The sequence below is a fragment of the Haliaeetus albicilla genome, chromosome 17 (assembly GCF_947461875.1).
Source record: "Haliaeetus albicilla chromosome 17, bHalAlb1.1, whole genome shotgun sequence".
NCBI lineage: Eukaryota > Metazoa > Chordata > Aves > Accipitriformes > Accipitridae > Haliaeetus > Haliaeetus albicilla.
In genome coordinates, this window is record NC_091499.1 from 113,453 (window position 1) to 139,884 (window position 26,432).

At 40.9% G+C, this 26,432-nt stretch overlaps 2 long non-coding RNA genes across 6 annotated transcripts in view; one reads left to right on the top strand and one right to left on the bottom strand.

Moving 5' to 3' along the window:
• Nucleotides 1–26: 26 nt before the first annotated feature.
• On the top strand, nt 27–25,166 carry LOC138689516 (uncharacterized). Of its 5 annotated transcripts, XR_011328335.1 has the most exons (9): nt 27–174; nt 1,692–1,758; nt 2,624–2,721; nt 5,050–5,104; nt 8,819–8,895; nt 9,266–9,964; nt 17,647–17,782; nt 18,924–20,486; nt 20,734–20,816. It is a non-coding gene; the product is annotated as an uncharacterized lncRNA (long non-coding RNA). The 5 variants fall into 5 exon arrangements; XR_011328336.1 differs by lacking the exons at nt 2,624–2,721; nt 5,050–5,104; nt 9,266–9,964 and adding an exon at nt 25,097–25,166 and having other exon boundaries at nt 20,734–20,817; XR_011328334.1 differs by lacking the exons at nt 2,624–2,721; nt 5,050–5,104; nt 9,266–9,964 and adding an exon at nt 21,265–22,884 and having other exon boundaries at nt 20,734–20,817.
• The window catches only part of LOC138689518 (uncharacterized), a 25,385-nt gene continuing 4,282 nt past the window's right edge, over nt 5,330–26,432 (bottom strand). The window contains exons 2-4 of the long non-coding RNA XR_011328339.1: nt 25,148–25,302; nt 8,552–8,651; nt 5,330–5,737 (exon numbers count right to left, since the gene is read on the bottom strand). This is a non-coding gene — a long non-coding RNA (uncharacterized lncRNA). The remainder of the gene's footprint in view (nt 5,738–8,551; nt 8,652–25,147; nt 25,303–26,432) is intronic.

Genomic DNA, 26,432 nt, shown 5'->3' on the forward strand with positions numbered 1-26,432 from the left:
GGCGGGGCTGGGGGCTGGCCGGGAGCCCCTCCCGTAAGGATCGGCCTCGGGGCTGTTGGCCGCCCGAGAGGCGGCGGGCGGGATCTGGCGGGATCTGCCTGCCTGGTTGTGAGAGGTTTTTGTCTGGGTTCCTGAGGAGAGAGCCGGGGCAAGGCTGATCTTCCCGGCCCCCAGGTGCGCTCATCCCTGCTCTGCTCCCTATCCGGCGCCCTTTCTTTCTCACCTCATCTTCCACGGAAAACGAAACCGTGTGTGACCATCCATGGGGCTTTCCTCAGGCTGTCACTGAAGGCAGCTACCGTTCCTGTGGGGAGCCCCCATTTTTTTTGACCAGGGTTTGACTGGGCCAGGTCTTGGCCCATCACCATGGCACATGGTCGGCCAGCTCCCACACTTCACATGAAACAGAATACAATAGGTTTTATCGTAATTGTAGACATGATAGTCTTAAGATCTGAAGATGTTCTGTTCTTGGTTTTTTTTTTAAGTTAGACTGATAAAAGATGCCCCCTGCCTTAAAATCCCTTTCTCTTTTAATATTGCAAAGCACGTTGGCTGGGGTGGCTGCTCTCAGTGGCCCCCTGGCACTGCTGCTACTCCAGTGTGGTCGAGTAACACTCGGGTGTTACCAAGTCCGGGTTGCTGAAAACGTGCCTTGCACAACTGAGGTCTCTTTATCCCTGTCCTGTGTTTACCATGGCTACGTCTTCACTCTAGAGTCAGTTGGTGTTGCCTACATAAGTACCTTTTGGATTTAGTGCATTTTGCAGCTATGCCACAAAAGAATAGTTAAATTTTATGCATTGTTTTTATTCTGAAATTTATGCATTCATTTTGTTAATGCTGACCCCGGCTGCTAGTCTCAGATTCCATCTGATGCCAGGGCTTGTGTGTGCCAAAAGGCCTTGAATTAGAGAGCCCTCCCATTAACTCTTAACAGAAATTTGTTACTTGCCTAATACCAAAGTAATTATGTCAGAGATGCAAATGCTCCTTATTGTACATCCCAGGTTTCATTGTGGGAGATGAGAGGTGCGTGGCTGGGATTCATCTCGCCTACTACCGATATTGTAAACATTTGTATGGTATGGTCCACCTTCAGATGACTGCCAAGTAGCCCAGGTGAACTGCTCCCTCAGTTCCCTCCATTGACTGGAAAGGGAGCCTGTGGCCACAGCTGTGTAAGATTAGAGGAGATGTAGCCTATCTTAAGTGCCCTAATTTAGGCAGTAAGTTAGTGACTGCTGTAAATAATCTTAGTTTTTGATTTTCTGTTCTTTAAATGCCATATATTGGGTAATGCTTTTATGAAGTGTAAGGCTAGAACGATCTGTCTGTCATATTGGTGATGCGCAGATATTTCTTTGTGAAACCCCAACAACTCGGTGAGGCTAAACCATTCCAGCATGTCTTATGGGTATATTGAGAGCAATTCAGGAAACTTGTTATTATCATGTCACACAAGGAAAGAGAAGAATGGAAGAACTGGTACATTCACAGATTTCAAGGCTTTAGCATATATGTTATTTGATGACTCATGATGAGATCAGCCAGCAGTGTGACTTGTTTGCAACTAAAAAATTGTATCTCTTTTCAGTTTGTCTGAATTAAAATTCCAGTCACTGGATGTTAGTACATCTTTTCATGGAGATTGACTTGCACCCACTCTTGGATATCTTTTCCATTTGCAGGTACCAGGATGCACTAATGAAATCAGCTGTGAAACTTCTCTTCAACAAACTGGATATCCCAAGCCCTGTAAGACACCTATCATAATGCTAACCTTTCAGCATCTAGTTCACTCTCTGTGACACTCCTTTGAATGCTTTCCAGTATTTTGATGTTGTAAGCAGATACACCAAATTAGGAAGTAAATTATACCAAATTAGTGTTACAGTAGTAGATGTACAGAGGTGAGGCAACTTCCTACCTTCTCCTTTGTGTTCCCCTTTACAGACCCCCAAAAGGTCATGCTAATCCCTTTTGCCATACCATTTCACCAAGGAATCCTATTTAGACAGTTTTCTGTATGTTCTCCTGTGATTACTGCTTTCCAAGGCATTTTTTTAACGTGAGCATATAGGCATATTCTTTTTTTCCCAGATGTATTATGGTGCAGTTAGCTACAATGAAATTATTTTGTTTGACTGCAAGGCAAATCGAATCGATCTATAACAGGAAAGTAATGCCATCCTTTAATAAAGTCATCTGTTAATGGCAAGCTTTACATGAATATTATTGTCTGATTAATCGATGAAAATGTTAAATAATCTTCCACTGAGAGTCCTTGGGAGTCCCATTAGAGTCACTCTACTTCCTGTCTCCATAATCACAACTATGCTTTGATATCTCTTAGTGAGCCAATTTAATGCATCTGTTGCATGCCCTGTTTTTTCCACAAAACGTATGCATTTCAGCCTGGAAAAAAAACCAGAGAGAGACAGCAACTTCTTGATATAATTTGTTTTCTGTGAAAATATGCTGCATGCTGGACTTCTAATCACTATGTTTTTGTTAATGTGATGGAAATATTTCCATTTACATATGTTCCATATATATACGGGAGAGATGGTCACCTGGGACATGGAGAAGGCAGAGGTACTCAATGACTTTTTTGCTTCAGTCTTCACCAGCAAGTGCTCCATCCACACTGCGCAAGTCACAGAAGGCAAAGGCAGGGACTGGGAGAATGAAGAGCTGCCCACCGTAGGAGAGGATCAGGTTCGAGACCATCTAAGCAACTTGAAGGTGCACAAGTCCGTGGGACCTGATGAGGTGCGCCCACGGGTCCTGAGGGAACTGGCAGATGAAGTGGCTAAGCCACTATCCATCATAGTTGAGAAATCGTGGCAGTCCAGGGAAGTTCCCACTGATTGGAAAAGGGACAACATAACCGCCACTTTTAAAAAGGGAAAATAGGAAGACCCAGGGAACTATAGGACAGTTAGTGTCACCTCTGTGCCCAGCAAGATCATGGAGCGTATCCTTCTGGAAGCTATGCCAAGGCACATGGAAGATAAGGAGGTGATTGGTGACAGCCAACATGGCTTCACTAAGGGGCAAATTGTGCTTGACAAATTTGGTGGCCTTCTACGATGGGGTTAAAGCGTTGGTGGATAAGGGAAGACCCACGGACGTCATCTACCTGGGCTTGTGCAAAGCATTTGGCACTGTCCCGCACAACATCCCTCTCTAAATTGGAGAGACATGGATTTGACAGATGGACCACTCAGTGGATAAGAAATTGGCTGGATGGTCACACTCAAAGGGTTGCGGTCAATGGCTCCATGTCCAAGTGGAGAGCAGTGACAAGTGGCGTTTGTCAGGGGTCGGTATTGGGACCAGTGCTGTTTAACATCTTTGTCAGTGACATGAACAGTGGAATCGAGTGCACCCTCAGCAAGTTTGCCGATGACACCAAGCTGTGTGGTGTGGTCGACACGCTGGAGGGAAGGGATGCCATCCAGAAGGCCCTTGATAGACTTTGAAAGGTGGGCCCGTGCGAACCTCATGAAGTTTAACAAGGCCAAGTGCAAGGTCCTGCACATGGATCGGGGCAATCCCAAGCACAAATACAGGCTGGGCAGAGAATGGATTGAGGGTAGCCCTGCGGAGAAAGACTTGGGGGTGTTGGTTGGCGAGAAGCTCAACAGGACCCAGCAATGTGCGTTTGCAGCCCAGAAAGCCAGCCGTATCCTGGGCTGCATTAAAGGAAGCGTGACCAGCAGGTTGAGGGAGGTGATTCTCCCCTTCTACTCCGCTCTCCTGAGACCCCACCTGCAGTACTGCATTCAGCTCTGGGGTCCCCAACATAAGAAGGACGCGGACCTGTTGGAGCGAGTCCAGAGGAGGGCCACGAAGATGATCAGAGGGCTGGAGCACCTCTCCTGTGAAGACAGGCTGAGAGAGTTGGGGTCGTTCAGCCTGGAGAAGACAAGGCTCCGAAGGAGACCTTATGGCAGCCTGCCAGTTCCTAAAGGGAGCCTACATGAAAGCTGGAGAGGGACTTTTTACAAGGGCATGTAGTGATAGGACAAAGGGTAATGGCTTTAAACTGCAAGAGGGTAGATTTAGATGAGATGTAAGGAAGAAGTTCTTCACCGTGAGGGTGGTACGGCAGTGGAACAGGTTGCCCAGAGAGATTGTGGCTGCCCCATCCCTGGCAGTGTTCAAGGCCAGGTTGGAGGGGGCTTTGAGCAACCTGGTCTAGCAGAAGGTGTCCCTGCCCATGGCAGGGGGCTTGGAACTAGATGGGCTTTAAGGTCCCTTCCAACTCAAACCATTCTATGATTCTATGAGTCTATGTTTATATGTTACTATCTTAAATCCTTTAAAAGTTGGATTTTAATGTAGTTGCGCATATACAATATCTAGGAGCCGACCTGCATACTAATAAGTCTTTAAGATCATACAGCTGAAGTAGAACATACAGGGTCAGAGACACAAGTGAACGGTGATGCGCTGCTTTGAGTGGATGACTAACATCACCAGTTCCCACAAGCTCCTAAACTTACACGGGTGACAGTGGACCTTGCCATAGTGAGGCATGCAATGACCTGCAGTGATTCCCGGTCTCAGGCTTTCTCTCTGTACTCCACTGCTTGACAAAGAGAGCTGGTTAACGCTTGCCAAGAGAGACACTTCTCCACAATTCAGCAGCTCATACTCATGGACACAAACCATCTGGACTTTTTGAAAGGTTTGAGTTGGAAGCCAAGGTTTGCCTCTCAAATCTGTTGCCACTGATACTCTTCATTATTATTTTTTTTTCTCTCTCTCTCCCATTACTAAGAGCCTTGCAAATTTGCAATTCTCACCTACCATTTTCTTATGACCTACTGTTGCTGTTGTTATGAGTTATTTTTGTAGATTTTATGTATTGTCCTCTCTGTGATACCAGAACTAAGTTTCCAAACAATACCTGTAAGGAATCACCTGAGTAGCCTAAAATAAAAACGATCCCAAGCTTTTCATTAGATTCCAAGCTTACACGTCACATCTGCTATAGTGTCATCCCAAAGCAGTTTTATGTTTTCTGTCTTTAAACAGAACCTCTGCTGAAAGTTGGAGAAAAAATATACAACCCAATCACAGGAATATCTAGGTATGAAAAAAAACATTCACTTGAATGCCACAGTGTAAAAGTGTCAGTAGCTACGCAGTATTTTTTTACGTGAAGCCTATCTGTGAAATACAAAGTCCCATTTTTTAATCAATATTTGCTTGCATTTTTGGCACTAAAAATTTATTCTACAAATAATCCAGTTTTGCTTGGCATCTAAATGAAAAAACAGGCAAAAATAAGTTCTTAGAAGCCATGCCATTTTTCATTACCATTTATTTTTAGTTTTCATACTTTCTGTTTATATATCATATTCAATTTTAATTTTCATATATTTCACAAACATATAAAAATACAGGTTTTGAGTGTATTCTTTTTGTATTTTTTGAAAGTGGTGATCGTATGATACAGTCTGACATTGTCATTTTGTAATCCCAGGGTTGGGGCTATGTCAGCAAGGTCAGAGAAAGTAAGATGTGTTGCACTGAAGTATTTTTATGGCTATTTTTGTAATTCTGAGTATACTAATGTTTTAAGACTGCAGTTATTAATGCATTGTTATGTAAATCTTAAGTATGCCCAAACCAAATGTTATTTCTATGTAGAAGTTAATGAGCCTTGAGATGTCAACAGTTCTGAAGATTTTTCTCATGCTGAAGGCAATAGTTTCTATGCCTAGGTGTAAATAAAGTAAATAAAACAAGATAAGTTGCTGGCAGCAGTGCTTTCAGCTAATTTCAACCAATATATTCAGTGATGCTGTTGAATTATCAGGTACAAACAGTGCGTCATACAATGACAAAGAACAATTTCTAAATACAGTTATTTCTATTAACTCTGTAGAGACCAATGAAAAAAATCAAAACAATTGATCTGTGTGCTGTGGTTTTTTTGAGTAATAAAAATGTAAAGAGAAGAGAAATGGAAATATTTGAGGACAACATCAGGATTGAAACACTAAATATTAGATAATTCAGTTATACGTATTGAAGAATCATGCATAGTTTTAGTATTTGCTATAGCTTACTACATCTGGAAATGCATTTACCCAAAGAAAATGCTGAAAATGTTTAAAGTTGTGTATATTCAGAGTTACTGATAAATCAGCACTAGCTGAGTTGCTTGTAGTAATGGACTTGCTTCTCTTTTCCTGCTCTTGCTACTTTAAATATGTATCCAGTGAATGAAATGTAATGGCTGCTTGAGAAAGAGGGATCTGCCACCAAACAAGAAGGAAATGAAGATATTAACCTTAATTGGGTAATTGATTGAAAGTATTTCCTGGTAGCACAGAAAATGCTTATTTAACAGTTGACAGACAACAAAGGTACAAAGACATAGATAGCAAAGAAGGGAGGAACTGACCCAAAATTAGCAATAAAGAGCTTGAAATTAAATATTTGCTATGGCATTAGCACCATATTCCCCTGGAAAAGCAGGTTCTGAATACTGCCTATCAATCCTTCCACATGATGGATCTCCAAATCAGAATTTCAGTGACCAGGGGGCAAAATGAGGAGTGCTAAAAGTAGAAATTATTTGGGGATAAGAAAACGAACCAAACACTCTTCTGATTAAAATTTGCTGCTGAAGGTAGCTGATGATCAGAAGGCTTAGGCATTCAGATTTTTTTTATTAGTAATTCATTCCTTTATTTAAATTTGGCAGGATATACAGACCCTTCTGAAGTATTTTGGAGAACACAATGCTTACTATAGTCAAGCAAACTATCAGCTTATTTTTACTATATTTTCAGGGCATGTTGTTGATTGGAGCATTACATCTGAATTTCCAGAATTTGGAATGATAGAAAATTTCAAGTTCACAGTGTTACATTTAGGCACCCGAGTTCATCGAAAGCCATGTAACAGAGGCTATATAAGTTTTGGCTATACTGAGGACTTACAGCTTGCCTGGAAATCAGTGGAGCTGAAGAATCTGAGTAACCTAGAAAACTGTTACCTGTATAGTACATACCTGCATACATATATATATATATATATATGTACCTTACAGTACATGTGCCTATGTTGACTGAAATATCTTGTGAAAATACATTTTTTTACTTCTGTGTATTTTGTGAGTAAACATTTTGACAGCATTTCTGGGAAGAATTAAGCAGATAGAATAGAAAGGAGATACCAGGAAGGTGACAATAATCCTGTGAAATTAAAAAGATTCCAATTAACTGGTTTCTTAAAACTGTGAAATTACTAATAGAAAAAAAATTGAAATATTGGCAGCAATCATTACTGTGGGGAAATTAGCTTGCTATTCAACAGGATAAAGTCAAAAAGTCTAAGAAGGTCAGAGGAAAGCTGACACTTCCATTGCTTTAGTCTTGAGAACTTGTTAGGGAAATACATACAATTAATTAAAACAAAGCTACCCAGAGACGTAAACTGTGAAGAATTTTTCTTGTTATCCACTGTCATTTTTAAGTGCTGTTCAGACTTTCTGCAGAGCTGTATTTTAATCCTCATGTGAAATTAGAGGAAAATGTTCCTATGAAGTGCAAACCCTTCGTAATGATAAACTAATGCCGTTCAGGAACTGGAATTGCCAGAATGCAATAAGTTATAGTTAAGTGAGGTTGTTCTCGGAGGCAATTACAGGTTTTACAAAGATAGTAATTTGCCTCTTTTCTTCATAGATACATTGTCATTCATCAACATTTAGCTTCCCCCACATTTTTCAAGTTCTCTTGAGTCACTGAGGGCTTTATAGGAAATAGATGATTTGAGAAATGCCTTGTGTGACCTTATCTATTTTGTGGCCCAATCTTGGCCATCAGTAAGATGTACTTACTAGTGTAATACCATTTGAAATTTGCAGCATCAGGAATTAGAGAAAAAAACATACACATGTGGATCCCTGTAGCTAGGCATGTAACGTTTTTGCCTGGTTGCCAAACTTTTATTATTTGAGAAATTTTTCAGGGACTGGAATCATTCATAATTGTCACATTAGTAGAAGTGGAAGAAATCAGCTTTGTGTACAATGAGTCGTATGTGTGCAAACTATTTTTTAAGTAAGTTAACATCTTATGTGAGACTGGTGTAACTTTATTTTAAACCTGCTCTGTTAGATAGAAGGTGTCAATTCACTGTATTGAGTAGTCAGCATCTTTATATCCTTGTTTTTGGAAGCACTGATTCTCCACATTACAAATTTTGCATGCTGACGGGTGTCTTTGCAGACGCTTGCTGCTAGAAAGCCGTTTAAACATGGACTGCCACATTATGTGCTGTTATTCCAGTTCAGTTTGTGAAGTTTAGCCCATTTCAGGCAAAAATGCCACAAAACAAACTAAATGTTGTGAGATTATCATAAACCAATTTTGTTTCAGGACATACATTTCTGAAAATCAAGACACTGATAATCACTGTCTGAATAAAGCTTTGAAATACTGCACTACTACAAAACAACACAAGTATTTGGGGAAAATGTTGCTATGATCAACCACAGTCAGGAAGAGACTTTACTTACCATATGTTACAAATTTGCCTATGTGATATCTCATCTGGTTTCTACTGTGAAATGCCATCTGTCTTGTACTCAAAATCTACAGAAAAGTAATTGCTGAACTCTGTAACAAAGAGGTTGTGGATAAATATTTTGAGATTAGTGCAGATCTGTAGGTATTTTATATTATTAACTTTATATATTTATGTAGACATACAGTTATCTTTTAGCAGAACATATAACAAAATGAAAGTATACATTATTAACATGTTACCCTTTTGATATTTGCAGTTAGAGGAGACCTGCAAGACAATCATGATGCTGTGACCAGCCACTGGTAGATCGTATGGCAGACAGTATCTAATCAGGTATTCCATCTGCAGTTATGTCTTAAACTTCATAGCACTGTGAGATGAAGGTGTCCTAATATACAAGTTTATAGTTGGAAATATTTTACATATCAAATAGGATACTTTTGACAGAGATGAAAATGCTCTACTTAGATTCTTAGAAAAATGTGGGTTTGATTTTCCCCTTTGTTAAGCCAGAGAAATTGTCTGCAGTCATTTAATGGTTTTGGTAATGTGGGATTTTAGAAAGGTGTTTCCTGAAGTATGTCAGGACTGAGTTTAGATAGATTTTTAGATACTTTTGTAAGTATATTTACAAAATTTAACAGAATCTGTTTTAAAAAAAATGAACTCCACTTATTGTCCTTTTCTTTACATAAACACAAAGAAAACTGTTAAATATAAATGAAGATGCCAAAAAGGACACTCCACAAGAGTGAAGCAGGATTTTTGCATTAGAGCAATCAGAAAACTCTCAGGCAGAATTGTCAAAAAAACTGGTGCAAGGATAATAGGTCAATTTGCTATGAAATCTATGTAATTTTACTTAAATTCACACTGAATGAAACTGAATAAACCTGCTGCAAATGAAACAAAACCTTGTATTTGATTAAGTGTACAGACAAATAAGTACCAAATGTTTTGACTTTACTCAGTAAAAAACAATGTTAAAATAAACTGTCGGTATTTTTATATAAGGCTACTTCTTCCTTCCTTCCAGCTTCACTTGTGGCTGACAGTATAAAAGTTCTTGCTAGGGTCTGCCTCAGCGCTCTCTAACGAAGCTTTAATTTTCTCTGAAGCTCCCTTAAACTCTTATGGTTTGAACAGCAGAGCCTGAAGCTTAAGTGTGTTAATTCCTGTGGGGACAACAACTTTAAGTCACAATTAAACAGTTCTTCACCCAGACTGTATGGCCTGACCAAAGCACATGCCATGCAGTGTTACTTCTGAGCCTCTCACATGGGGTGAGGATGAAGTGGCCTTTCTGGATTATGTTCCCTTTTTGGAGGCACTGGAGCGGGGACTCGGAAGCTACGGCGGGAACTTGTGTTGTTGATACTCTGCCTGGAAAACTGAGGCACAGGTTTGTTTGGGGAGCAGAGCAGAGGGAGGAGAGCTAGAAAGCATATCCTGGCTGTATGTAATTTTATAGAAAGCTTTGCCTGATAGTTGGGGTATGTATTCACTAAGCCTCTAATTAATTAAGACTAACTTATTTGGGACTAAAAGTGCCGATTGTAACAACGGACAAAATGCAAAGATATGCAAAGTTGTTAATTGTAGTATAAAACCAACATAACTTGTTTTCTGAGATTTTTTTTAGTGTTGTAATTATGAATGATTAAAATTTGCTTATTCCCTGTGGAGTGAGATATTAATAGAAAATTCATAAAAAATTAATAAATATACAGTCATGAGAGTAGTTATAAGTCTTTCTATGACTACATAGTTATTTGTATTGTTCTCAATATATTGTATATTATACCTTAAAATGCTGTAGGCTTGTTTTAAATAACTGCTGAAAAGAACAACAAATACGAGTTATTTGATAAAAAAGTTTATTCCTACGTCCTGGTAGCTGACCTGTCTTTTGTACCTTCTCTGTAATGCTGGGTTTTGTACATTTGCCATCAAGTAACTGTAGATTTCTTAGGATTTTTTGTGTTTATGATTATACAACACAATGAGCTTGGAGGGAAATTTATGTATATTGAAGTTGGTGTATATGTTTCATCAAAAATGAATTTTCATAAGGAAATCATTTGCTGTGGGAATGCATTAATTGAGGTCAAATGCCATTTGGTGAAACCTTCTCTCTCTGCCCAAGTAACTTCGGTCATGTTTTTACCAATATGCTGGAAGGACACACTGGAGGGATAAAAGATTTGAATTCAATCAGGCAGAAGAGGAATGTGAACTAGATTTCAGTTTTCCAAATTATAACTCTAAGCACTGGGCAAGTAAGCATAAAGAACTGCCAAGATGCTGCCTCATGCTTTGTGTGAGGTTGGAAGCTCACCAGATGATGACTCCTAGGGCAAATGGTGCATGCTGTTCTTGTCTCACTGTCCTTGGGGGCAGACAGCTCATATAATATGATGGCAAGAGTGGTCTGTGATGTGAAAGCTTAACTCTTCAGGCTTTTCACCCTTGTACTATATAGGTTTTTAGCACACTTCCTGTTTCTTTGTCACCTGATTGGCATATGCCTTCTGATTGTATCACCATATTCTGTATAAGGGGCCATGCCCATCACTGCCCCTTGGCTTCTAATTTGCCCTTGCTATGCCTGCTGCCAAATGGGGCAAAGTTTCAGCTATGCAGGGCTAGTTGAGCACCATCAACATCCTACAGGCTAGGGCAGACGGGTAAAGTTTGGCATCACAGACCTCATCTTCACCCAAAACGCTTGAGTGTAGCTGGTGCTGTTTCTGATGGGACAGTACCCTTTATGTCCTCCATTGGATAGCAGCCAGGGCCAGTGTCCCCTGTGGCCAGGTGACAACTGCATCCCAGCCCAGTCTTTCTATTATCCAAGAGAGTTTCTGGGTGAGGGAGCCAGCACCCATTTGTGGGACCATATTGTCTTCCATTGTGGGGATTACTAGTGCTGAGCTTAGGAAAAGAAGGGCTGTATCCAGAATGCTGTACCCACTGCCCTGCTGCGACAGCACACGTCTGTCAGACCTGCTGTCAGATTGCCATGAAAACAGGACAGAGGCCATTGTTTTCTATGGAGCCTAGCCAGGCCAAACGTCTGCATTTTAGCTGGTGGCTAGTTTGGTGGCAGTGAATCCACTGCTGCTTTATAGCCTTTGAAATAATTTTACAGCCTTCCAAGGACACACATCACCTCAGAAATGAAATAAAATATATGGGTAGATAGGTAATTAGAAGACAAGGTCTATGCTATGAAATAGGCATGTCACTATGAAGATACCTTTTTTTTTTGTCTGCTCCCTTCCTGTCCCCTTCTTGGTAGTGGATATTCAAAAAGGGCTATAAAAAAACCTCATAAGCATGTTAAGAGACTTAGACATAAGTTCAAACCCTGTCCAGCTGCAATATGACTGGAACCCAGAGTTTCCAGGTCATGGGTGAGTGCTCAAAAATTTGACCTTTATGTGAAAGACCTTCTTCTCCAAAGGCAGCTGATTTTTTGAATCCTGAGTAAATGAAGACGCTTTAAAATGGGAATTAGTTTTGGTGTCTAAAGCCATTAAAATAGACGCACAGAGGAGAAAATGTTTTAGGTACACCTCTTTCTTTGGCATTTATGATAGCCTGGTTCAGTCACCTCACTGTGCTAGCTGCTGCAAATCCTGACTGGGGAGCATTACTCTCTGCCTAACTCTGGATTGTTTCATATGTAAGATTAGGCAAACACTGAAGTTTGTTTTGTGACCTCTATCACAGACATGGGCGGAGAAGGAAGACAAACAATAGAGGTCCAAGAGAAACCCTGCAGCAGGGCCCCACGTGCACCCCCAGCCTCTGCAACCTCTGCCCCCCAGACAGGGGCTAGCTGCCTGGGCTGGAGGCCAGCTCTGGTGTGGGGCAGCCGTGTAAGCTGGGATCAGGCTGCTGGGGACACAGAAAGCTGTGAGATGCTTCTTTTGCACGTCTCTTCTTTGCCTGGGAGCTACATTTGAGCTCAGACCCTCGACCATGGTTCTTGCCTGAGCCACGTTGGAGCTGTGCCTGTGCCTGGTCCTGATCCTGACCTGCTGGCTTGACCTCAGACCTCTCTCGTCACCGGGGCCTTGCCTGGGCTGTGACTGACCCTGGTTACCCTTGGCAGACCTGCCCTGCTCTCCTTGCTCAGGCACAGTGGGACTGTCCCCTTGCTGGTGAGGATGCCACCTTGCTGTCACACCAGCTCCTGGCTGGCCTTCCCTGGGGAGCAGCCTGCTCTTTGCTTCTCACAGACGATTTACAGAAGAGATTTTTTTCATCTCAGACTTTTATCCTTTTTACCTGTATTATTTGTTGGGTTTTTTGCTGGGTTGTTTTCAATACATCTAGATTTTATATTGGACTAGGACTGGGAATATCTATTTGGCTGATTTAAGGAAAATAATAAAAATAATTCATAAAGTAGAATTATATAGAAGATTTGTGGTCTACGAGTAAAGTAGGTCTTTCAGTGCTTTTGGAACTATCTGTCCAAGAAATCAGAAGTCACAGTGGTGGTGGTGGGGAAGCCTGAAAGCCATGAAGCCATAAGTCACTCCTGAACGTCGGCTCAAAGACTCACCTTTCCTGTTTGCTCCTTCACATTCATACATTGCTAATTTATATTGTATGGCCGGTTACAGCTGAGACGGGGTAAGAGGTCTTACCTCAGTATTCATTTCAGATGTTCACATGCATTGCCAGACTACTACAAATCTCAGGAAAGCTCACAAGTTATTTTTCCAAAATGCCTGTTGGAGTCAGCTATGTAACTTAACCTGCCAATATATACATTGATAAAATTGATGTCAACTAAAATATCACTGAAAAGAGGAGGAAATTACTGCATAGCTTTTCACTGCGAGGCGTGGTAACCTGGTAGAACACTGCAGCTTGCCTTATACAAGTAGGTTGTCCATAGCTCCTGTCAACAGAGGGATTGACTTTCTCTGCCAGCGGCTCTGTTGAAATGAATACGGCTCATGGTTAACTTCCCACTGGCACGGTGCATTGTACGTCTGCTAAACAAGCAGACCACAGCTTCAGAGGGAGCTGTAAGTAACTAAGATATGGAAATCCACCATTGACTGACATGTCAAAATAATTTGGGATGAAAAAAATAATCCCTCCTCTGCTACCAGTTGGATTAGGAATTGTATTTAGCCAAGCATAACTATATGGTTATTTTGCTAGATTAGAGATGAGATTTCTTTATCTTGAAAATGTGAGGGTTTGTACATGAGCGTATCACCAGATCCAAATTCCAGGTCTACCTCTTAGCAGTACGGTTCATTCGGGGATGCGTGGCACTCCTAACTTTTACTAAGCCACAGGAACACAGCACCCAGATGATATTGCTTATCTCCACTATTAACAAATTCACCTTTGTAAATTCTGCTGTCAGGAAATTGAAAGAACCTGTTCTTCAAGCCCAAGTTGTATTTTGAGACCCCACTATTATGCTAAACCCCTTTCTTCTGACATGGCTTCCATTACATGAGATGTCTGTCCCATATGGACCCAGCGATAAAATACAAGTCTTGTATTATTTTCCCACTCCGTTCCATACACTCTTGCTCGCAGGGTGTACTGAGGGTTTTGGTTTCATTACTGGTTTACTTTTCAAGCTTTCCTCCCGCTAGAAAGGCTAATGAAACTCAGTAAGTGCCAATGTGGGTCTGGAAAGTCTGAACAGTTGGGATAACACATCTACTTTCAGGTTTGTCTTATAGAGCTTTGCTGCAGTACAGCCTTCAGTAATAAAAGCAAAGATATATTAAGCTCCATAAATAAAATCTTCTCAAAAATCAGAAAAAATGTTCTTCAGGAAAAGACTTTTAAATGGGCAACTCTAACAATGTTACACTGAATATCTCCACCCCCCCCCCCCCCGGAGGAAGAATAAAAGTAAAATGTACTAGCCAAATGGCAAGGATCAAGAGCCCAATATATCTCTTTCTCATTATATGAGGTTTTTAAAAGGTGACTGGGAGACTAGGGAGTGCATTTTTATTGTAAAGTGGCAGGAGAAAATTAAAAAATGGCTCTATTAAATGTTCTCACTAGCTTAATTAAGAGATATATAACGAAGCACTTCATCTGGCTGGCTTTTATAGCCAATGGCAATCGTAAGTCTTTTAAAGAGAGAATAAAAGAGAAAAAGGAAAATACTATATCTACATGTTGTGTGGGGAGAAGCTGTGGCATAAAGAGGATTGATTATCTTGAAATTTCATGCGTAGAAAATAGAAAAGATTATTTTTGGTGGCGACTTTAGACTTAGAACTTTGCGATTTTGTCTTGCAATCACAATAATTTTTGTGCTGCTTATTTTCATGCCTACTTACTGATACTTGATTACCTTCAGGTAAATATCAATCTTCCTTGGTAACCTCCTTGTGCTTCCAGAGTGCATATTCTTGCTCGTCACAGACACCACCCACTAAACATACTGTCTTTTCACAATGATTATACGTAAAGAGGAATATTTGACAAATGAAACAAAATATTTACATCACTTTAAAGACCAGTAAATGCATTAGAAATAGTTTAAGGAAGTTAGGGCAGGTTGTGTCATGCCTGTAAATAAAAAAATCAATGAGCTGCATTTATAAGATTGATTAAAATGAAGGTATTATCCTGCAGGAGGTGGAATTAGGGAAGTGGTGTAGGTAAGCTTAACTTGGATGGGAAGGTTCAAATCAGTTAGGAAAGTTTGGTTTTCAGTACCACAAGGCAGAAGGGAAAATATGGAATCTGAAAATCTCTTTTTTAACATTGACTCTTGATCCTGACAGAAGGTTTAAAACAGAGTTTATGTATTTAGGTAAAGCAGATTCAGACTGTCAAATGCAATTATCAATTGGAAAAAAGGCCAAATTAAAAAAAAGAAAATACAAAAAGATTACAGAAATGCAGAAAGGTATTACAAACATGCTAAGAAAGTTATTTCATTGGCAAACCTCTTTTTGTTACGTTTCGTAGTGTCAGTGAATGAAGATTTTGTTATATTCTCCCTAATTTTTAAGTAAAATGAAGACTGGCAAAAATGAAGCATTTGTGAGACAGAGGGTCTTTGCTTTACTTAAACATTATGAGGATTATAACAAAATTTTCAGTCATTTACTTTAGGATTTTCTTCTCTGGCATACTCTAGAGAAATAAAAGACTGTAATTTTGACAATCTGACAGGCTATGTCTTAGCTCCTGTTATGCAGAAGCTTAAATTCTGTCAGAAAAAAACCCAACCAACCTTTATTCAGTGGGCTGATAAGCACCATTAACTCCTAGGGAGGTCAATGGAAGCTGAGCAGGGACTTTGCCTCCAAGGAGCTGTCTGCTATTTGTCTTCTTCAGCCCTTCGCCCAGATTCATCCCCTCCTGCCCATAAACATGGACGCCTAAACAGGGAACTCTTTGTAAAGGTCTCAGAAAAAGACAGGCATATCCGGAAAGAGCAATTACAGTAACATTCGAAATTGTTCTGTGGGTCTGCTTACTCCCCGCCATTGATTACAGAATGGCTGAGGTCGGAGGGACCTCTGGAGATCATCTGGCCCAACCCCCCTGCTCAAGCAGGGCCACCCAGAGCTGGTTGCCAGGGCTGTCCAGGCAGGTTTTGAATATCTCCAAGGATGGAGACTCCACAACCTCTCTGGGCAACCTGTGCCAGTGCTTGGTCACCCTCACAGTGAAAAAGTGTTTCCTGATGTTCAGATGGAATGTCCTGTGTTTCAGTGTGTGCCCATTTCCTCCAGTCCTGTCTCAGGGCACACCTGAAAAGAGCCTGGCTCCATCCTCTTTGCACCCTCCCTTTGGGTATTTGTATGCATTGCTAAGATCCCCCGGAGCCTTCTCTTCTCCAGGCTGAATGGCCCCAGCTCTCTCAGCCTTTCCTCATAGGAGAGATGCTCCAGTCCCTTCATCATCTTTGTGGCCCTATGCTGGTCTCTCTCCAGTATGTCCATCTCTCTCTTGTACTGGGGAGCCCAGAACTGGACGCAGCACTCCAGGCGTGGCCCCACCAGTGCTGAGTAGAGGGGAAGGATCACCCTCCTCTACCTACTGGCAGCACTCCTCCTAACACAGCCCAGGATAAGATTAGTCGCCTTTCTGGCATGAGCACTCTGCTGGCTCCTGTTCAACTTGGTGTTCACCAGGACACCCAGGTCCTTTGCAGAAAAGCTGCTTTCCAGCTGGGTGGCCCTAGCACATACTGGTGCCTGAGGTTGTTCCTCCCCAGGTGCAGGACTTTGCACTTTCCCTTGCTGAGCTCCATGAGGTTCCTGTCAGCCCATTTCTTATTTATAAGAAATGTATAAGAAACGGAGAAATATGAAATAAATTTCTTATAAAAGAAATGATTTAGATAATGAAAGATCATAGAGAAAGGACATATTTGTTCTATTTCCCTTTCCCTAGGGCAGAGCACCTATGCCCAAGTCATTCCTGATAGACATTTGTCTTGTTTAGTTTTAACAAGCTCCAGTAATGAAAACTTGGGAAGTCCCCCCAGGCACTTGTTTACTATGAGAAGGTTTTTCCTGATGTCTACCCTGAAATTTTCCTTGCTGTGATCATTGCTTTTCCTCTGTGATCGTTTTTGAAAATCATCACATTCCCACTCTTCCCTATCAGTCTTTCTTTTTTAAGCTAAACAACCCCGCTTTATTTTATCTTTGTGATTTTAGATCTTTGATTATACTTGTTGTTGGACTCTCCAGTTTTTTGGTATCCTTCTTGAAATATGGTGACCAGCTGTAAAACCATATTCATGGCCTCCCTTGTCGACTTGTGGTCTGGGCTTTTGGTGATGGCTCCTACTGAAATTCCACCCTCCACCCCCCAAAAAAACCCCACAAAAGAAGCTGAACTACCTTGAGCTGAACAGCTGTGCAAAAGAATCATTATGCTCACCAAATTCAGTGAAGCTTCATCCAGCTTTCATCATAACAACACAAAAGACAGAGACTTGGGGGTTGGTTTGGTTTGGAGTGGAAAATCTCAAGCTTGCTTCCTATATCTCTAAAATAATATGTATCAGCTAACTGTGATTTCAATCTGTGTCTGCGTAATGTCGTTTCTTTGCAGTCCATCTGCAGAGAACTTCCTATGTATGCTGCATAAAAGCAAGGGTGGGCATCCAGTTTAAATTTACCATTTTGACTACCTCGGCACTCAGCAGAAAGAGGGAGGACTCCTGGTAAGTGATTCATCTTGGGACAAAGTAAGTATCAAAAATACACTGGAGATCTTTTGCTATGTGAGACCTCTCTCTCTTTCCAGTAACCACTGAGGCAGCCAAGTCAATTAGCTTAAATTAGACACTTAATCTTTAGATGGCTAAATTAGGTGAGTAAAAGTAATTAGCAACAATATTCTGTTTCAGAAATTCTCATTACTACTGCAAAAAAATTATTACTGCAAAAGATGACCTCATGAAATATTATCCTGCTGACTGCTTTGGCTGGTGTAACTGAACAAAAATGCTTGTAAGAACAAAATAGACACAGTTGTGGGCTATCTGCTCAATAAACTGTACACACACGTTGCAACTAATGACCTGTGGTGAATCTGCTAAAAATGCCAAGGGTTGAATCACTGTAGTATGAGCAAATTGGGTGATAGGAATTGGCTGATTTTGCAGAGACTAAAAAATAATGGAAAACAACATGTTTAAAAAGATTTGCTTCAATCATGCATCTGCCGCACAGACTCAGAAATGTGCAATTTCTCTCAGTTTACACAATCACCACCAGTGTTTTATACAACACATAATCCATGTATTTGATTCAATAAATTACTGAGGTTAAGAGTACAGTAGATTTCAGAAATAAGTGCACATCAGTTGTTATGGTCCCTATTTTGAGTTGGTTTGTTTGGGCATGTGTAGCCATACCCTGTGATCTTCTACAAGCAGGATATGCACAATTTACAAGTACTAAGCAAGTGCTGATTGACTCACGGTGGGGGGGGGGGTGAGGTGGGGTGGGGAATAGGTTGGATTTAATGACCTCTTAGGTTAAAGATTAATACACCCACTGCTCCAGATACAACGCCCAGGGTCTTTGCTGCCCAGCCAGGCATCAGTCACAATGGGGAGGGCAGGCTTGTCCCACAGCTCTCTGCAATGGGTGCCCAGGGCTGCTGAGCCTGCCACCTACTACCAGCTCCACTGACACTCATGATGCTGGTGACTTGACCCGGTAGCTCCTGACTAGTCCCTGGGCCAACAAGCTTCCCTCTCTTTTTTAATTTAGGATTACACACATTTCCATGCACCTGTGTTTTCCATCTTGAATCCTTGAGCTGCTAACAATCCTGTCACACCAGTACCTGTAATTTTTATTTTTCTTGTCTCTGTGCAGACTCACAGCTCATTTTTGGCACTCGGAGCAGAGGTTGTGCAGCTGTGGTGTCAGAGCTGGCCCATGGATCCTTGGTGCACAGACTGCTAAAGCCCTGGTGACAGGGGAAGCTTGCAGCAGGGTACAGAAAGAAAGAGATGGGGTTTGCTGAACAGGTGATATATTATTAAGGTGATGGGAGAGAGTGAATTTGGAAAGGGCGTAAGATGCCATTCTTCGGGGCATGCACCAGCTAAACAGCAAAGTTAGGAAGAAACTGTCCTTATATATCAGTTCTTCCATGACTGCTTTCCTCATGGATTCTGTGGAAATTTCTTTTGCGGCATCCGGTACTGATCACTGTCAGAAACAGATCGCATTAAGTAGATGCTTGGGCTTCTCCTGTATTTGCAGCTCCTGCACTTTGTGTAGATGCATATATATGTGTAAAAAGACCTACAACCAATCTATGTTCTGCATTGCCCTGATGTTAGTGAGTAGACAGGTGTAGAAAGTGATTATAAGAGATGTATTAATGGCTACTGATGTTTTTCACCAAATAGTTCAACATTTCATTTATCAACATTACAGATGGAAGACAACTCCCTTTTACTTCATTTGTAGAAGGATTTCTATCTGTTCACATTTTCATCTCACATTTTTATGTAACTGATGTCCTTGGTGATGGTTGCTATGAAAGAATATTGGCACTTCAGTCCAATGCCCCACTTATGGGGCTAGTGCACAGTGGTCCTCTTGCTTTAGATATGTATTTTCTACTTTAGTAGCTTTAGATTTCTTTCAGTACTAAGGCTCTTTGCCTAGTGACTGGTTATCAGTCACCTTAGCATTGGTAGGAGTTAAATTTTTATCTTCCTTATTTATTATGTTGACTTTCCCCTTAGAGCTTGTCTCTGTTGCATTTGAAAAATACATGAAACTGATTTCTCTCCTAAAACATCACATAGCTCAAACTTTTTTTGAAAGAAAAATGTCAGGAGGACATGTTTTTGTCACTTAGAAAAAGGACTCAAGCATTAAATGTTTTCCTTCATGTGTGAATTTGTAATAGTTAAAGCTAATGCTACCTTCAAGGTAGGATAACTATGGTGATGCAAAACTGATGCCTATGAGAAGCTTACGGACTGGATCGAATTAACCCTGGCTCTCATCCAGGGAACTCCCTTGTTTCTCAGTAAGACGGTTTCAGAAGTACCATTTGATCCTCTTTATTTGTATGTGACTCTTCACTTTCCTCTTTGCCTCCCTACAAACAGGAGATACTATTTATTATTTTCAGATCAATATAACAGTAATGAGGGAAATACCTTCATGCAAATCAGGGTAGACTCTTGCTGTGAGCCCTGGAAAATTCCAGGCTAGAACAAGCCTTACACAACATTGCTGAGTGTGATTAGGAAGGTGTGATTTAGATCTATCTATCGTACAGGTGATGCTAAGGACTAAAAATCCTGTGGACTTTTCTATTTCCTTGAGCATTGCCTTTAGATCAGCAGCCTCTGCACTACTCTGTGGTACCTGGGACATCTGGATATCCTGGATGAAACTGCTAAATAGATGTGGGTAGGCATATCGAGGAAATTAAGAGCATAAGCTGTTTGGAAGCTAGGACAAATGGGTATGATCTGGTAACTAGAACTGAACATTGTTTGAAAGTGGTGTTTTGGGGCAAGGACTATCAGTAGGCATGGAGGTTCAGGTTGCTAAGGCTCCTAATGTGAACTGAAAGTCCAAGGGGGAGTAGGGTTCAGTTGCAGAAGGAGTCTGAGACTTCAAGCTTACATTGCTGCTCCATCTTTTCTTCTTACAGCTTCATAGCAGGGATCCAGCATGGGAAGCAAGAAGACAAAAAGTGTTTGTCTATTCATAGCAGGTCCACATACCTGGCAAACCGGTAAGTGTATGTAGGAGCTTAATGTTTGCAGGAAATACTCAAGATACTGCTATCCGCCTCTCTGTGCTGTGCCCCTGCCCCTCACTCAGTTGCATTGGAACAACAGTTTGTGTGCTTATAATGTAAATCAGTTTATGAACTGAACTAGTGTTCAAAAAGCACCAAGTTTGTTTTCTTAAGTCAAATCAGTTCCCTGGTCTGCCTCACAGCATGGCACATCATCACACAGGGATAAAAGAAAATGCCTATGCTAGCCTCACTGCTGAATTTATCATAATGTGAAACGATAGTGTGAGAAGCCATGTGAGTTATGGAATATTCTATAGAACTGAATTCTGGTAGTCAAAATTCTTAAAGACCTTACAATAAAATACCTTCTTCTGTAAGACGTACAAGAGAACTGAGAAAGCAATACTGTGACAAAAAATCTTGTTTTTTCCTCATCAGAAACAATGTGCTATAAATTTGCAAGATGGGCACCAGATCACCTACCAGCATTGTTCCCATTCCATGCGACATTTTGTGGTGAAGGCAGGGACTCACTATCTGAGTAGCAAATCCTGTCCACACAACTGATCTCTGCTGACTGCCTTTGCAGACTGTTGCTAATGCAATTGCAAAAGAAGAATTCTCTATTTGAGCTGGCAGCTGGTAATGATGGTGAATGACTCCTCCTAATAAAAGTAGACTCCAAATAATATAGATAGAAACCAAATTATATAGATAGAGAAGCATCTAAAAGATGGTAAACATTCAACATGTCTGAAAATTGGCAGCTAAGTAGATGGAAGAAACCTAGATAAATGAGTGTGTTCACCAGAGGCAAGACAGCAGAAATCATCTGTCACTTTTGGTAGCCACTACTTAGCTAATCAGTGTCCAGGCCATGCTCAGCACATATAACTATCATCTTCTTCTGGCAGCGAGGAAGAAAAGAAGGACGCAGGGAAAAAGAATGGGGAAGAGGGTGAGGTTGCTGTGTGTGGAATAGAGCAGAGGGTTGTCGGCATGCTAGGGGAAAGAAAAGATGGTGATCCCTAAAAAGCCAAATTGTATGTGTCCTCCTAATCATAGAATAAGTGCTGTACTTCTAATGCCATAGAGAGTTCAGGAATTACGCCAGGTCCCAGATGCTTCAGGGAGATCTTTATTCAATGACCTGTTCCCACCACCTGTGTAGGTCGCTCTCCATTCCCAGCTGGAACAAAGCTACTCAGAAATCCAGCCCTCGACACCACAGCAGGCACTGCTAGCTTTATAGCTACACAGGGCTGGAATTCATAGTTTTGAAACATCTGTGTGGAGTAATGGGGATGGAAAGGAATGGATAACATGACTTGGTATCTTTTCCCTTCTGTTTTTAGTTTATTTAAATTCTCAAGTGGATCTAAAATTTCAGAAATAGTGTTATTAATGCCTGTAACAAATACAAGATACACTGTCTTGTCAGGTTTGCTCACCTGAACTTTTGGTCTTACTTATCTACAATTATAATTGCAATGAATAAGCCAAAAACAGACAAGAAACTGGGCAACCATGTCACATTTTAGAGAGCTGAAACTGTTTTAGATATCATATCACCGGCAAAACTTCGGTCTTAATATGTGAGTGTTTCCTCAAAATGTTCTTCCAGCTGACTGCCAAACGCTTTTTCTGTATTAAATGACGCTCCCAGTGCTTGATCAATTTTTTCATAAATTTCAATCCCGACCTTTTTGTGGCTCACGTAGTACTGCTGTTATCATGCTAGCCTCTATGTCTGTAGTCCAAAATTGTCATAGCTTGTTTATACTGTTTCTTTTGTTTTGAATGTTTGTTTTCATGAATCTTATATGCAAAAAAAGAAAATTCCTTAATTACATTTCTAAACTTTCAGGAATTATTAAAAAGCAATGAAATGGAAAAATGTAAATTATTCACAATTAATTTATTCTTGGTTTTTCTTTCAGTCTTGACAACAAAGTTAGGTAACATATACCCACCGTAACACTTTGAGATTCTTGCTGCAATCTGCGAGAAATGTTTCATTTAGAATTAACTGTTTATATTATTATGGCAAAAGAGATAAAGATGATGGATTTTTAAGACCTTAGTTTTATAAAATTTGCTTCAAATTCAGTATTTAATTTGACAGTATTCTCTAAAGACATTTGAATGCCATTTTCCTTAAAATAATGTATTTTTCAAAGGGTAGAACTTCAATTTTTGGGATGTTTATGAAGCAAGCTGCATTAAATGCATGCAATAAGAAATAGCAATGCTTTGCCTCCCAGGGTCAGGATGCAGGTGTTTTTACAAAATTAGTCACAAAAGTTATTGCATATGAAACTATTATTGGTGCATTTTGAGATGTTGATGCCATGACATCTTTCAGACATGCTGGTTTGTGCGTGTATAATGAATTGCTTCTCCAAGAGCATGGCTCCTACACTCCACTGCAATACTAACAACAACAAGAAGGAAGAAGGATAATTTGCTGCCTTTATACAAATGTTCCCAGCTAAAAATGTATCCAGCATACATAAAGCCTATTCTTTTTTTTTTAAAAAGCCTGTTTCAGATAGTTGAAGACAGCTGAGTAACTCAGCTTTAGTCAGGCTTGTGCAGCAAGCACAGCTGGACTCCAGACACTGGCTCATTCTCCAATTACCACTACCCAGCTTTTTTCCCAACAGGCTCTCTTCTGCCAATAAACCTTCCAGCTTCCCATAACGTACTGTCAGGCTGAGGTCATGTCAATGTAGACATAAAAACTAAATCTATGTCCACGCCCATAAGGAGGAAAATAAGGCAATAAATTTGGAACAAACTAGCATCAATAAAAGCAAAAAGACAACTGGGAAACATACGAACAACTTTAGAACTTCTTTGTACAGATCACAGTGGAAATATTCTGCATCTGTGTTTACCAGGCCACCCTCTGTAAGTCTTCTGCATTTCTGTTGCAAGCAGGAATGGAAAGCAATTTATACTTAAGAAGGGCTGCCCTTAGTTAAAAGCAACAAGACAGCAAAATTTGACTTTGTAAGATGTTACAGCCAAACTATAGGGAAAAAAATCCCTATATTTTGGTAAATATAAGAAAATAAACAGTGGTCTCTACCAGTCCCAGTCTTGCTGTCATATGTGAATAAATAATAATGGATCTGAAGGACCATTTGCAACATCTTGCTGCAAATTTCAGATATGTAATATGTTCCACATTCTTGTGACCACAGCATGTGGGCTTTACTAAGTTTTGGCACAACCAAAACCATCTCCCCTTTACTTCAAGTTTATTCCAGAAAATTTGGATTTGAGTTTAACTGAAAGATCCTAAGATCCATGCTTTTCTAAACCAGGTATCTTAGAGGAATTTTAGTTGTACGGATCCACACAGTGGATTAAATGCTATGGACTGTCGTATGTAGGCAGTTTAAATATATTTCCTTCTGGATCTAAAATCTATTAAAAACCAAAGTAAATCATAGAGCATATTCTATTTTTTCTAATTGCATAACCAGTCTCTTTCTGTAGGCCACCATCAAGCACCTTACAGTCAACCCATCATCAGTAGACCACAATTTAAAATAGACAGTTGTCACTGATGGACAATGATCTGTCAATCACAAAACCAATACAGAAATCATACTGTTGAATTTCCAGAGCTATCTCATTTTTTAAGGAGTTTTTACAGATATCCAAAGATTCTAGCCAACTGACTTCTTAGTCTTAGACAGCATGGGAAAGATAATATCCCAGAGGAAAAAATGTGGCCAGCTAGTAGAGAGTCCCAACAGCAAAAACAAATTGATATAAGAATTTGGTTGGTTTTGCAAAAGCTCAGCCAGGCATTTTTTTCAGTCTTTTCGAAGTTCAAAAATGTCAGGGAGAATGAGTTTCTGACATTTTCTTTGGCTGCTACTGAAAGCTCATCTATATTCAGGCTATTGCACTTGAACTTTGAAGAGTCTGTCATAGCAACCTTAAAAAAAAAGTTAGTGAGTCCAGCTTTAGCTTACTGAGGGAGACAGGAACCTTATAAGTGAGTGCAGATATTTTTATACCAGGCTCTGAGGAAAATGCTCAGTAATAATCTTAGAAGCAAAACACTATGAAGAAGGATAAATGAAATGAGAAGTTATGCTAGTCTTTTGCCTCCGGAGCCAACAATTTGTAAGAGCAAATGCATTTGTAATTATTTGTTATTATGTCATTACCTCCTGCTGCTTCTTTTTATACATCACATCACTGAATTTTCAGAAAAGCCCTTTGTCTGATGTGTTTGTTTGAATTTCAGTACTGTCAGGAGATGGCACCAGGAAGGTGCAGCTGTGCTGCTGTTGCCTACCTGGCCTATGCCTCCATTTGGAGGGGCTGGGGGGGGCACAGCTCTGCTCCTCTTCCCAGTACGGTCTGAACTCCTTGGATGGCAAGGCTGGGATGGAGCTGGCATGAAGAACAGGATCAAGATCACTTCAGCTGCGACTGCTGAACAGGGAGTGCCTGGAAGTGCGGAATAAGCAGGTTGGTAGGACTGATGCTGGTGAAAAGAAACATGGGAAGACGTCGGGCTGGCTACAGGGCTCCGAGTGAGGGAGAGAAGGGAACTGTGGTGGCATTGTCCAGGGCACCAGGCTGGCTGGGGACAGGGTTACTGCTATCGCTCCAACTGCTGAATTACTGCTACCTACAAGGAAGGGATGTCCACGTATTTGGAACTGGGGAATCTGTGCAGGCAGTAACACAAGTGCTGCCTCTACGGGAGACAGAGCGGGGGAAGGAAATACCAGCAGGATGGGGAGAATAAGCATCATGAGTTCCTTGGGCCCAGAAACTGCCCAAGTGGACTGAGATGTTGTAAGTGAACTGGGATGGCAGATGAGGAGACTGAGGAGGTAGGGATGGCAGCCTAAGCAGCGTACTTCTGAGAACACCTGCAACTGTCCCTCCCTTTTGGAGACTGCCTGCTGGGTACTCCACTCCTACAGCTCTGGCTTTCTCAGTGCCCTGCGTAGATTTTTCAGGCTGCTGTGGGCATACAAAGCAAAACTGAGATGTTCCCAGGCCTGCAAATAAACTAACGCTCTTGGGTCTGTTCCCTGAGGGTATCACCGTCTCCCTCCTGTGAGGCAGAGAGGTCGGTTGGCGTTGGGTGAGGAGGTGTAGCATGGAGGCTGTGCTGCCTGCTTACCACTTGCCACCAAAGGGCTACTGGCAGCTCTGTCACTGCTGTAAAACTGCATTCTGTTGTAGGAAGTTCTCTGTTCACCTCTGTGCAGGAGGTCCCTGAGAGATGATACAGTGGACTTTTAAACCCTAAGCGTGAGTTACTGTCACAGAAGAGCACATTGCCAATTATCTGATTTTCTTATTGTCCTTCTCATTCTTTTAAATCTCCAACTAATTGGACTTTTTAATCAAAACCAGATGTAGTTTGTCTTTTATTACTCTTCTGGTATATTTAGTTTTTTCTGCTAACAAATATATTATTGTTATGTAGTACCTATTTGTACACCATATAGGGCTTTGTCCTATGTACGTTTTTGTATTAGCCTCATCTCTCTACTGTGTGGACAACTTCTAGGGTTATGTGCAATATTATGAATTTGTCCGATATGGTTGGTTCTTTCTCT